This window comes from Manis pentadactyla, chromosome 3 (genome assembly GCF_030020395.1).
Source record: "Manis pentadactyla isolate mManPen7 chromosome 3, mManPen7.hap1, whole genome shotgun sequence".
Classification (NCBI taxonomy): domain Eukaryota; kingdom Metazoa; phylum Chordata; class Mammalia; order Pholidota; family Manidae; genus Manis; species Manis pentadactyla.
Genome location: NC_080021.1, coordinates 142,523,075 through 142,537,653, shown reverse-complemented (window position 1 = coordinate 142,537,653; position 14,579 = coordinate 142,523,075).

Genomic DNA, 14,579 nt, shown 5'->3' with positions numbered 1-14,579 from the left:
CTTTTGCATTTTTAAAGACTCTAAGAAGCCCAGATAGACTGACTTTTCATAGTATCTTAGTCTTCCCAATCTTCTAAAACCATTTGTCAAGGAAGGAGTTTAGATTAGGTCAGTGGTTTCCAACCATTTTTAGCATTTGAAACCCTTTAAAGACTGAAACCTTATGTGGAATTTCAAATTGCAAAAATTAAGTCTTGTATGTGTAACATTATTTTATGCTTATAATTTATAACACTAACTTGTTATAAAGACATCAATGAGAACAACCTTGCTGTTTGGATTAACACCTGTGGGATTAATACATAAATCAAGTATAGAAATCAAATGTATAATCATATATGACTTGATTATTTTTCCTGTAATTCCTGATAAGTGATCAAGAACAGAAAAAATAAGACCAAAACAGTTTTTGTGACCTAATTGCCCTTGCTATTGTTTCAATACCATGTAAGATGTCACACCCCAGGAGACTGGAGATGGACAAGGATTAAGTTTAGTTAATGGTTGCCTATTAAGTCCCCCCCACAGAATTATATTGTTGTTAACATGTATTTGCTCAATAAATACGAAGGGTGCCCTCTCAGCAACTCTTGCACGGTGAAGCCTCGAGTCCCCTGGCTGGTCCTTTCAGATCTTCGATATCTCATTGTGTCTCCTCCCTTATCTGTGGGTCAGAAGCAGGGAGGGACTGACAAGTGGCGCCCGAACAGGGACACTGAACCTTAGAGCGGGGAAGCTCGGAAGATCGTCGATCTGGTAAGACTCCCAGGAAAGTGCACGTAGGGACAGGATTGAGACGTCAGGGACACTATAATAGGCCAATATGAAACTAAAGCAGATAAACTGGAGGATCATTTAAAATTACTCCGTGCCCTCCTAAAAACCTCAGGAGTGAAAACTTCTAAAGAAGACTTTGCTCAGCTTCACAAATACATTAAAAAAATTTGTTACTGGTTGCCGCCACAAGGAACCATCAGACAAGAACAATGTATTAAGAGATTTCAAAAAGGCTCGCAGACAGGGAAACATCCCTGTACCTGTTTGGGTGGATCAACGGCCCCTCAATAAAGAAAACCTGGCACCCTTACACACGTTAGTTCAAGAACAGCTTCAGCTAAATAGATTAGAATTTCCCACAAGCCTGTGGAATTCCCCTGTATTTGTTATAAAAAAGAAGTCCAGAAAATGGAGACTCTTACATTACTTAAGACAAATTAATGCAGTCCTTAAACCTATGGGTCCTTTACAAGAAGGCCTCGCTTCTCCAGCTATGATTCTGTAAGACTGGGACATGGTTATCATTGATCTTAAAGATTGTTTTGTTTTGTTTTTTTCAATTCCTTTAGCTATGGCAGATAGGGAAACCTTTGCTTCTACTGTACCCTTCTTAAATTTACAAGCTCCTTCAGAAGGATTCCAATAGAAAGTACTTCCTCAAGGAATGTTAAACAACCCTACAGTTTGTCAAAATTATGTGCACAGGGCTCTCTTGTCCCCTCCTGGCGTGAGCCAGGAGCTGTCTGTCCTCTCACTGTATCTCTAAATAAAAGCCTCCCCTTAGCTCTCCTACCTTGACTGTTTGCCAAGTTCATTCTTCAACTCCGCAAACAAGAACCCTGGCATCATCTTTGGGGGCTTGTCCAGAATAACCTCAGAAGTATCGACATCCGAGTCTGCCTTTTCTTTTGCAGTCTTTATAGAAGGAAGCCATCTGTGGCACACAACATCAGGCGCTCGTTAGCCACTTAAATGGGACTAGCCCTGCTGCCGATCTCAAAGTCTTGAGCGACAGGTTCCCCTGCATCTCCCTCAGTGGATCCCCCATCTCCCTTGGGAGCCGGGAATGTCACCTGAGTGGAGGCCAGGATTCCCTTTCAGAGGCATCTCCTTGGATACGAGGTACTGAGGAAAGCCATGGGCACCTGCGAGAGCCTAGGCTGAGGCTACACTTCAGTGGCTTCTCAAAGGCCCGCGTGTCTGGAATCAGCCCCTGATGGCTCCACTGGGTATCCATGAGGAATGTCTCTCTTTCTGTCTCTCTGACTTCCAGCCTGCTTCTTCAGGCCACCCTGGCCTCAGTGAGGCAGGGGGCGTCCCTAACTCTCCTAACTTCATCAGTCTCACGGAACCCGATGCTCACCACTGAAAGGCAGGAGATCTATGCTTCACTCTTATTCCTGACTCAATACTGCACTTTTTTATCTCATTAAAATGTGTCTGGGCACCCGTTAGCCACTTGAAAGACAATTAGCGTCGGCTACCCATCTTAAGTCTCGGGTGAAAGGTTTCCTGGTGTCTGCTGCTCCTTGATCCCCCGCCTCCGGACGGACGGGAATGTCAGGGAGTCGCTGAGCCAATTTCCTACTTTCCCATCCTAATCTGCAGATCCAAGGGCAGACTGGACTGGTAGACAGTGGTCCTTGGATCTCAGCTCTGGCAGATTGATCTGATGGCGCTGAGTGAACCTCCCGGCTAGGCTGCTGCCTATGAGGGAGAGACGCAGAGGACCTCCGACCTCTTGTCTCACAGATCAGATTTCTTACAGTGGGTGACTAGCAGGATAAGTCCCAGGCAGTGGGAGAAACTGATGTTTAAGAGTATAGAACCCCCATAAAAGTCCGTGGCAGCCTCTGAATTTTATCTCTGGCCTTGGCAAAAAGTTCCCTTGCTCCCCACTCAACGCAGTTCTCTTAGGCTTGCGCCACTTTCTCCTGTGTAATGTAAATGAAGTCTATAATCAAGCTGAAACCTCACACCAACATCTAAATGGCTCAATTCTATTGACTCTTTTCCTTAGGGGCTAGGTATTTCCTTTTCTGCAGCCCCAGGGAAGTGAAACGGGCATGTGACTCTGAAAAAGGCTTTAGCAGCGAGAGGTCACACAGTCTCTGCACTTATCAGACTGGCAGGGGGCTCTCAAGGAATGACTGAAGCTCATGCAGAGAAAACTAGGAAAACTAACTGGGAGCAATTTCGATCCCTAAACTCTAAAAAAGAAGTGTCCTATCTTCTGCACACAAGCCTAGCCTCAATACAAACTCTCTTATTAGAGAGGCTTGGCCCCTGAAAGAAGTATGCAATATAATGTTATGCAGCTAAATATATTTTGCCACAAGGAAAGAAAATAGTCTAAAGTCCAGTGAACTACTACAATATGGAACTAGTTTTCTAAATTCTTTTAGTGAAAATCTATTCTACTTATTGGGTTCCTCATTATCTTTGAAAATTGGGATGTTTTAAAGTAGACTCCCTGAGACAGAGGAAATTTATCTTTTATAATACAGCCTGGCTTTAAATAACTGGTGCTAGAATTGTACTTGCATTTCATTTCCAGCCCCCTGGACACACACAGTCCCTATCAGTACAGAGCCTTCATCGGCCCTTTTAGTCTGGGGCCATCTAAACCTTAACCCAGTTATGTAAACTGCTCGCCCTTACAGTGTATTCTTGAAAACTGAGATACTTTTAATCAAGTAAGCTAAAAAGAAAGAAGGCAACTGAATATTAGTAACTCAAATTTTTGTATCAGTTTATCTGTCTGTGTATATATTCTTTTATGAAAAGTGTTGCTAACTGTAGGTATTACATCTCAATCTGTAGTTTGTGTCTAAGTGTGTAAATGAAAAATATTTTTCTACCTCCAGATGGTATTAATAAAAATTTATTTAAAGACAAGCACTTGTGAAAATTGGGCAGTCTAAAATTTCCAGAAAATTCTAATAGAAGATATTAAGCATTAATGCTAATTTAAGTTGAACTAAAATGGACATGTCCTATGGTTATCAGCTGCCTAAGTTTACCTAAAGTCATTGAAGTTGATGTTATCTGTTAAATCTTTCAAGAAAAAATACTTAAAGAGAGGCTTAACTTTGTCCATTGTTTGGTAAAAGTTTTGTGAACATAGTTGTTAGGAATGAGTAAACTAAATAAATGTAGCAAGTAAACATCTTAATAATAGTGTGTTAATGTATTACAGTGTGTTGCAGTGTGTATACCTACAAACAGCTTGAGAATCTTTGTGGTAACCTAAAACCTTAATGTTTTGCTAAGTAGACATATTTTGTGCCTAGAAATTATGCTATAAAGCACATGGTTCCAGGAATTATAAAGTGTGTTCATAAATTTGTTATCTAAAGAATGCTAGTGCAATGGTTTACAATAGCCCACTTCTCGGTGTTCACTGAAAATTAAAGTTCCTAATGGTTTTAAGGTCTATTTAAAGCTACTTAAAGTAATAAAGAAAACATCTCTACTTGCTAAAAAAGATGTGTGTTTAATAAGAGAAGGTATAAGGAATGGAAATTCGTTTTGTTGAGGGTAAAAGAAAAAGCTGTTCAAAAGTACAGCTGTTTATTTAAAGAGGGAGAACACTGTGAAAAGAAAGTTGTAGCAACTTTGTGGAAAAATTGATATAGTCATGTTATGTGAAATTAAAGCAAATAAGTCTTGATTATCAAGTACACAGCAAGACTAGAATTTTTTGTTTGTTAAAAGAACAAAGGTTTATTAGTCTACTGTTAATGTTGAAAGATTGCAAAGGGTTTTCTAATTGTTGTATCAAAACAGCTTCTCATGCTTAAAGTCCCAATGAGTTGTCTGAGTATTTAAGAAAATGAGATCTTAATATTAAAAGGACTAAAAGCTAAGCTTTGCTAATAACTGTGTAATCTTCTGTATTTGCCTTTAAAATCTTTTATTTTCATTCTGATAAAATAGCTAAGTATTGTTTCATAGTGACCTATGATACTATTTAGGCAAGTGACTTAAAAACTTTATTCTGACAGCTTCCAAAATCAAATTCAAAAAGGTGCTTTTTACCACTGGTTCACTCTGATATTTTCCAGAGGGACCCTGGAACATGTCAGGAATTTTTTCTTCTCATCAGGAAAAATATTTGGCTAATTTGGCTTATTTATCTGATATATATTTACCTGGAAAGCACTGTCAAAGGGAATGATGCTAAACTTTGTTACTGAATGTTTTATGTTACAGAAATATCCAAATTTTCTTATGTCAACTTTCTTACAGTAAGCTCTCATCAGATCTTTAAGCATGGTAATTATAAGTCTTTTGTCATTTATAGTCACTGTTATATTACTCCTAAACTAGTAAAGAACTAGATTTCAGCAGAACAAGTATTGGTTACAAAAGATTAAGTAAACTAAGGGAAATGATTTTGTGGCTTTTTGTTTCAAATGTTGCTGATAAAGTGTTTTAAGCTTTTTCTCTTAAGCTGACTGACAACAGTTTAGTAAATTACAATACCTTTATAAGCAGAATTGAAACATTTATCTTTCTCTCTAGCTGACCCCTCCAGAATTTAAAAACTTTCATTGAGTATTTTTATATTTCATGGCAGTAAGTTTATTTGCATAAGCTCAGTAAGAATCTGCTTTCCTTGTAAGAGGACCAATTTAAAACACTGGTTATGTTACCAAGGCTTTGACTGGAATGTCATACCTGAGAGACACATGCATAAACTCAGATATGAACAGCTTTAAGGAATTAAGGTTGACTTTATAAAGTCAACAAAGCCCCTTGGAAGAACTGGCCTGGTACCTTGCTTACAGTGTTCCTAGCAGCCTTACCAGGTGAGTAAGGAAGGTCACCTCCTGGCAGGTACAGGAACCTCAAAACGTCTCAGGGACCTCAAGAAGAGAGGAATTCGCCCAAATATACAGGTACTGCAGGCAAAACCTGATGGCAAGTCTGGCTTGGCTTTCTGGCCTTGAGAGGCCTTTAAAAGTCCAATCTGAAATTCCTTATAAAAGGTTCCAGCAAAGCACATTTAAAAGATCTTATGTAATCAATTGCTCTTCTTGCTGCACTTATGCAAATAGTCAAGCCAAGTGTTAATTATTTTCTTAATCTAGTTACTTCTAATAAAAATGAGGGTGATTTTAGAGAAAAGTATTGTTTTAATAATGCAGCCTTAGCTATACTAAATCCTAATACTAGTCATTGGGACATAGACTAGATCCAGAATACTAGTTTCCCCAAAATATCTAGCTATGATTCTCCAGATGCTTTAGTTTTCACCCATCATTTCAATTAAAATTTTACTGTTTCTAGTCCTCATATTCAGCCATACATTCTTAATCTTGTCAAGTTGCTCCAAAAAGGAAAATCTAACTCCAAAGTGTTGCTACTTAACCTAATAATACGATTTGTTTTATCTTGCCTAGAAGCCATAAAACTGCAAATAGTAATAGAAATGGAACCCAAGATGGAAGCGCCAATCTTCCGAGGCCCTCTCAACTGACCACTGATGGAGACCTAACTGCACCCTTTATGTGCCTCGTCTCAGCATGAAGCAGCCAGAGCTGTTGTTGCCCCTTTTCCCTAACTGCAGGTAGAGTCTCTGTCTGTACCGGGGGAAATGAGACAGGGACCTTGAGCTTAGACAGAATAGGGTGAGGGCCTCTGGAAAAAGCAAGGCAGGATATTTGCAGTCAGAGCAATGTAACTTCATGCAAGGAAACCCCCTACCAAAACTCTGTGTTAAACATTAAGCTCTAGAGTCATTCTTCAGTGAGATCAGTTAAAGCTCAAAAGGCCAGAAGCAACTTGGCCTGGACTATTTGAGTGTTCTGCAGATAAAAAAGGGTATCTCAGCATAACCTGTCACTTTACTGTAAATAGCCCTAGCAAACAGACAACAACCCAGGCCACCTTAGGGGCAGGGCAGGTGGTACAAGTCTGCATCCTAAGCCCTCTCTTCACATTATCAAAGTATATGTGGCATGGGATACATAGCTTCCTGCTCTAATAGATTATTCTGGAAATAGTCATGAAAGATTTCTCTGAGCTCTGCCATCTGATTGTGATGACAACTTGAAGCTTTTAGATCCCACCTCTGTTGCAGTTGCAGCTGCATTCATCCTGCTGGTTCCTGACTTGTCAGTGGAATGCAAAATGAAATATCTAAGTTAACCTGTGCATACAGACAGCGAATTTGACTACTTCCATATTATCTGAACTCAGTCAAGGATTGGGGGAAGTAGGAATAGCAGTACTCCAGATTCATGCTACTATAGACTATCTGCTGTTAAAAGAACATATGGGATGTGAACAGTTTCCAGGAATGTGTTATTTTAATTTGTCTGATTTTTCTCAAACTATTCAAAATCAGTTAGACAATATTCATCATATTATTAATAAGTTTTCACAAATGCCTGAGTTACCTAACTGGTTTTCTTGGTTTCATTACATATGGCTGGTAGTTGTAGGTCTGCTTTTGTTATGTATCTGTATTCCTGTTCTGTTAATGTGTATACGTAATTTAATTAGTAGTTTGTTAAAACCTATAATGCTTATGTCAAAGAAATTATGCCAAAGAAATAATCTTTTCATATTTTCTTCCTTTGCTACTTCTATAGCTTTTCTTTTTCATTCTTAATTACAGCCCTTTATTAGAATTCATGCCTCAAAGTTAAAATTATCGTGTATCATAATCTTTCCAGCTGGTAAAGATACCTCAAGACAAATGCTGGGCATAGGAGCCACGGGGCAAAAATCTGCAAAGAAGAAAAAAGCTAACCTTTTCAAAGAATATTGCTTCTCTCTCACTTGCCAACTTTACATTTCCCTGTATGGCCCCGGAAGATGACTGGTTAGCCAGAGATGGGTAAGATTCCTCATGGGAGGAACAACCTAAGACAGGCACAGTTGCAAGGGGGCCATCAGGTGAGAAATTGGGGGCCAACAGAGGTGAGGCTTAGAACCTCACCCCCCCAGTTTTGAGAGAAATCTTCTGCACCCGTGGCTGTTTTGTTGCCCTTGTCTAGCTCGGATCAATACCTGGTCTATAGGCACAGACCTGACCATCTACACTTGCTTTCCTACTGCACTAAACTCTAGTTTCCATCTTTATATTACATCACAAGATTTAAAAAATAGATTATCTTTTATGAAAAAGTAAACTGTGTTAAAAAGCTTTCTGTTAGAAACTGTAATCTTTATTACATTTACCCACTACTTCAACATTTTATTAAAAAAATAAGGGGGAAATGTGGGATTAATATAGAAATCAAATGTATAATCATATATGACTTGATTATTTTTCCTGTAATTACTGATAAGTGATCAAGAACAGAACAAAAAAGACCAAAACGGTTTCTGTGACCTAATTGCCCTTGCTATTGTTTCAATACCGTATAAGATGTCACACCCCAGGAGACTGGAGATGGCCAAGGATTAAGTTTAGAGTTAGTTAATGGTTGCCTATTAAGTCCCCCCCACAGAATTCTATTGTTGTTAACATGTATTTACTCAATAAAGACGAAGGGTGCCTTCTCAGCAATTCTTGCGCGGTGAAGCCTCGAGTCCCCTGGCTGGTCCTTTCAGATCTTCGATATCTCATCGTGTCTCTTCCCTTATCTGCGGGTCAGAAGCAGGGAGGGACCGACAAACACCTAAATTTGAAATTTGGGGATTTGAATGGCAATCAAAGTCTTTTATCATGTCATCATCCAATTTATTACTTTATTTTGTTTAGTTTCATAGATTTGGCATCATATAGTTAAATATGCCCAAGTAATAACAGTGTTTAAATAAATGCTTTGCTTTGCCGTTTCAGAAGTATTTGCAATTGAACTGAACCAGAACCTTAGAAAAAGTCTGGTGGAAACTGTAAGGACCAAAGTTAAATCAATTCCAATGTATAAAAATTGCTCACATACTCTCATTGGTAAGCATTCAGTTAAGAGAAGTTCATACTCATGTGCCTAAATATTTACTTTTTTAAATAGAGAAATGCTTTTCCAATATTCTTTAGATCATCAAAAGATGTTTAAAATTGTAATTTAACACATTTTAGATACTTGGGTGCCTGCCTTTGTCAGAAATTCTCAAATTTTCAACTAGTCAAATTCACAGATTTATCTTGCTGTGCATATTAAGTTCAACTATTTAATTTGTTTTGTTACTGACAGTGTAGCTGTAGTTGTAAGCACTGTGACACTAACCCCAATAAAACTAAACTTGGTCCACTAGGGAAGCTACCAGGTAATGTTATGTTAGAATCATGTTATGTCAAAATATATTAAGTTGATGAGGTTTATTTTATAAGCAAACAAACATGTATTCTCATTTGAAATATTCATACAATACATATTCTTGTTTTGGTCCAGAATAGCCAATAAAGTTTAATATGAAATTATACAGCTACTCATGTCACTATAATTACAAATAATTCCCGAATGATGAAATATAAAGAGCACATGCTAATTTGTGTGGCATGTCCAACTCTGTTTTGAAATGCCTCGACATTGTTTCAGCATCAGGGCTCATGTACACAGTGCACATTTGAACATATTTCAGCAAGATTTTTAATAGGAGCCTTAGCTCCTGTGTGTTTTGTTCATGCTGTTCCTTTTGTGCTGTCAGTAGATGTCACATCATTTTTCAAATTGATGTTATGGCAAAAATGGGTTTAAATGCTTAAAATTTTCCTTTCCTGTTGTGTCTGGCTGCAGTGTTTTCACAAAGTAACAAATTTATCTTGTGCTTTCTTCCCTGGACTTGTTCAAAAATGGGCAAAATAGCTCTGTGGTATCTTTATCCTTAGCCAATTGATTTGTAAAGAAATACATTACTGGGGACTTCAAATTAATTCTTCATATACACTTTGTATTTTTATCTGGATAGTATTTTTCATACAAGGGTACTAATTTCTTATTAAGCTCTGCACCCCCAATATAATATGCATTGGAATGCCAAGAGAGCAGGCTTTAATGAACCCCACCTGGGTCACCTCAATGCTCTGTTCTTCATGTGCAATGTGGTTTCTTACTTTGGTTCTTTAAATGCATCTTCCTTGCCAGATCTTAGTTTTTCTGGTATGTTTGTAAAGGCATGTCTACAAAGCACATCTACAAAGTCCTTGGTTCCACAGGAACGTTGTAACCTCTCTTCTTCATAAGGAATTGCAAATGGAAGGGAAAGTCAGGATTTCCTGAGTGCTTGCCTTCACCCTTATTATTCAGGAACCGCATTTGTTTTTGGGGGCCAGATTTAGAAGATTTTGCCTCAAGCTTCTTGTCTGTGAAATAGAATTAATGCTATGCTCAAATCAAACATAGAGAATGGCAAAGAGATGTCTTAAAATGACTTTTTGAAGCATCAGAGAGGGGACCATGATGTTTGTAAAGTAGGAAGCAGAGATGGGCAGATCGTTTGGAGAATCAGCAAAAATTACTCAGTACTGACTTAGGTCCTAATTTAGAGCTCTGAAATAAAATGTATTTATTTATGTGTATATTCAGCAAATATTTATTATTTAACCATACAATGTAGGCTCTGAAAATACAGTTGAGAAGACAGTCACAATTCCTCTCCTCTCAGATCTTACAAACTTAAATATTATGATAAGGAAGGTATAAGGTGCTATGGGAACATATAAATGGGAGAAATTAACATGGCAAACGTGCTGTGGCTGGTTGGAATGACAGGGAAGATTATGTGAAGCAGATGAGGATATTTGTACTACGAAATTTCATCCACAGCAGTTGGGATCTACATGTTAAAGACAATTTTCTCAGGTGTAAGGAGAGAATCACTATGGGTGATTGAGTCTAGGTGATAGAGTCAAGGGTTTTGATGTCAGCCCTGTGACGGGTTCACTTATGTCACTAACTCAAACTAAGTCCTACATAAGGACTGATGTTATCAATGCCTCTCAGAGAGAACTTAGACCTCTATTTCAAATCTAGTTCCCACTCATGATCTACTTCAAGTGCATGCTGGAAATGAATCATGATGAAATTAGCTGCAACTATACCACAACAGTCACAATAGATATAGAGAGCTGCTGAATAACAGTTTGTTACATAAATATCTTTACCTCTTCTCTCAGAAAACAGGCTTTCCTAGAATAAACTGTTTCAGATTCAGGATGGCAGGGACATTATGAATGAGAGAACTGGCTTTAGAAAGAAGTTTTTGATATGTATGTAATCTGCCTGATGCTGGTGATAATAATCCTAGCTTTTCCTCTCATTCGATTAATGAGGATTTAAATATCTCACCTCACTCCTTTCAATTTCTAATCTTGTGATTTTATACTTCTGATCCTTCCTAATTGTCATTAATCAGTTTTTTAAAAAGCCCCATACAGCTTCCTATTTATGGAAGATCATCATCTGCTGTGAGTGAACCCTTAGCATGAGTTTTCTTGAGGGCTACTTTAGGCTGCCAGACTGAGTGTTGGGACAAGGGTGCTTTGTGGTGGACTTCCAGGGAGAGAAGATAGACAGAATATGTGGGTGGATACTATCCCAAGACCTATTTTCATCTGCTTTGAATTTTCCCTGGGACCAGATTTGGATGTGGGCTTTTAAAGCTCAACTTGCAGATCATGTTATTATGGCTGTAAGAATTTGCATATGCCCAAATTAGAAAAGGAAGGACAAGGAGGAGTAGAAGATGAAAAACTGTTCAGAGCATAAAGACATCGTCAAGCATGTCTTAGATCCGTCGGTCTACTTCTTACATTTTGTAGATGAGAAAATGAGGCCAATGAAGTAGACGTGTGTGTTCTTGAAGTCAAAAATCAAAACAAAAGTCTTATTGTTTATCTTGAATCACCAATTGACTTTCCCTTTTCCCCTTTTCTGAAAACATTAGGAAAAAAAATCACTTGTTGAATTAATCTTACCTTGGACAAATAGCTACAAATTTCCCATGGTGTGTCATCTCTAGGAATCTTACCATTTTTAGGTCTCTGGTCATAAAGTGAGCAAATGTTTGTATGTGTGTATATATGTGGCAGGTGTTAGTGGTGATAGCCACACACACGTGTGTTTAGAAAGCCCAAAATGCACTTGCCCTCTCCCATGTGTATTTCAAGAGACTCTTAATCCATATGTTCCCGATTTGCTTTCACTAAGTCATCTTCATGTTGTTGGTAAAAGTCCTTTGATGTCTAAGAAGACTTACGAACAATTTTTATGGCCTCTCTGAGCCTTTGTTCTTTCAAGAAGCAAGATGTGCTTTGCCTGCATGGATGGCACTCTCAGTGTAACAACCTCAAAGTTTCCTAAAATTTGGAAAAGAGGCAGAGTGAATCCTAACCTTGACCAAAGTCCCATTCTTTTTCCCAGTGCCAAAACTATAGAAAAAAAGGTCTGGTCTGACTCAAGAAAGAAATATGCTGTCAACATTCCAACATCTCTTTCTTTTGTGCTTTGATACTTAATGTGTTTGGGCAAATCCGTTCCTCTTGATTTCTTGGGAAGGATGGTTTATTAAAATATTAATTTGTGTTTGCTATCCTTTCATTATTTTCATCATTTTGTGTGTGCACTCAGGCCCTCAATAATTCCCTTCTTCAGAGAATTTTTTTTTTTTTGTAGGACTGGGAGTGGAATCCTAAACTTATGAAAGCCATTATATAGGTACCCCATTAAAAATCATTATTAGGTGCCTCAGAGAGTAAGAGAGGGAGTTGTCTTCCAAGGCATGGAGTTCAGGAAGGTAAGCCCTTTGCCTGTGATGGGAAAAGACAATGATTTGGTCCTTCTTGAGTGGGGCTCATATCTCCCTTCTGTCAAAGTCCTGGGAAGATGACAAAATCTGAGAAATGCTGGGCAATTAAAGCACTGGGAACTTTGCCCTGTGTTCAAAGTTCCAGACCCAGTGCAGTTGCCTATATTCCCAGCAAGGCAGAGAAGCAGCTGAGCTGCCTGTAACCTTTAAGAACCACATGGGTTAGGTCACTGGGCATCTTAGTAGTGACCATGTGAGAATTCCCTGATGTTCTGGTGCTAAGCAAGACCCTGGAACTTTCCTTCCTGGGGCCAGGTAATCGTGACTGACACTGAATTTCCTTCAGTATAGTAGGATGAAGCTGAAGTCAGATTTAAAGCGATATAAAGAAAATGTGGGCATCTGATAATTTTGGAATACCTGAGTTTGTATACTAAGATTCATTTCTGCCATGCTCACTTATTTTTATTGTAGCATACCATAAATAGCAGTCCATAAACATTCCCTGGGCAATGCTATCCTGTGTCGGGTTCTGGAGTCGGGGAAGTGGTCAGCCATATAGCAAAAGCTTCCACCTCTGTTTTTGAATTGCTTACAACTCAGTTGTAAGCAGAGGCAAAGCTATCACACTGGTTTTTATTAACTTTTATGCTTTTATGGAATGCCTTAATGAATTGCAAGCACCATACTAATTGCTTTAAGAAGGTCTGTTTTAATCTTTGCAACAGTTCTACTAGGCAGAAACTCTTATTATCCCCCATTTTACAGATAAGGAAGCTGAGGTCAGAAAGAAGGCAGTTTGGCTAATATCATACAGCTAAGTATATGTTCAAATCAGGACCTTATCCAAGTCAATTTGCTTCTAGTTTCCATGCTCTTAATCTCAACTCCACACTGCTTTTGGTAAGCTATAAAATAATTCATAGAATTAAATGTGGTAAAAAAAAAAAAAAAAGGATTAATTGACCATGTTCTAAAAGAGGAGTCACTGAGGCTTTAGGGGTCAGAGATGGGCTAGTGAAGAGCCGGCACCTGAAATGAACTACCGAATGGTAAGGTTGCAATGTAACTTAGACATCATTTAATTTGTCCCCTGCCCTTTACTATGGAAACTGAGCCCACATACCTGGACCAAATTCAGACAAGCAGAAGGCAGAAGAAGAACATGATTGAAGGTACACATGTGGGAGTGATTATAGTATAGTCATTTTTACAGTAAGAAACCAATCCAGAGGATAGCAGAGAGCAATTTGCTAGACATCAGGATGGTGCGGGGTACAGAAATTGTAGAGGTCCATAAATTGCAGGCTGTTGCTCTGAACTTTATCTCAAAGTATATTTCCTATCTTGATATCTTGAATGTTTATTTAAGAGACATATCTGGATACCATGCCTATATAAATCAGAAATTTTATGTTGATAGGGGCTGGGCTTCTGCATTTTCCACAAGCCCCCAACCTCCACATCCTAGTGACCCAGATATTCACTTAAGTTTGGTGACTATTGCTGTGGACAGTGGGAATCAGGTGCATGACAGACACTGGAGTTTTCAGAACACAGAAGAGGCCTCAGAGGATTTATTAGGTTGTAGAACATGAACTGGAGACCATAGAGATCAGCCCAAATATGTATGTCAGTTACATTATAGCACAGGACTTATCTTGGAAAGAGCCTATAGTGTCTGTGCAAGCAAATGGAAAGAGCTGAATAAGGCTTAATTTGAGAAAAGAATGGACTTGGTGACCAGCTAGGTTAGAGCAATCAAAGCAATCAGCAGTCCTCATCTCAACCTCATAAGTAGTTCTCAACTACTTCCAGCCTTCTCCATTCTCACATCTCATGCTGTTAGTGCCACCTCCTTCTTGCTGGTTTCTCTGACTTAACCGTTGTCCCATTCCCCCGCCATTCACTCCCCTCTGTTGTGAGAGAGATCATTCTAACATGCAAACCCACCATATGCCATTGTTCTACTTAAAAATATTTAATGGTTTCCTATTTCTCTCAGAATAGCTTAAAGTTATAAAGCATGCAGGGCCCCTTTGTAGTCTCACTTCTAGCGCTTCTAAACTCCTTTCTCTTGTACCACTCCCTGT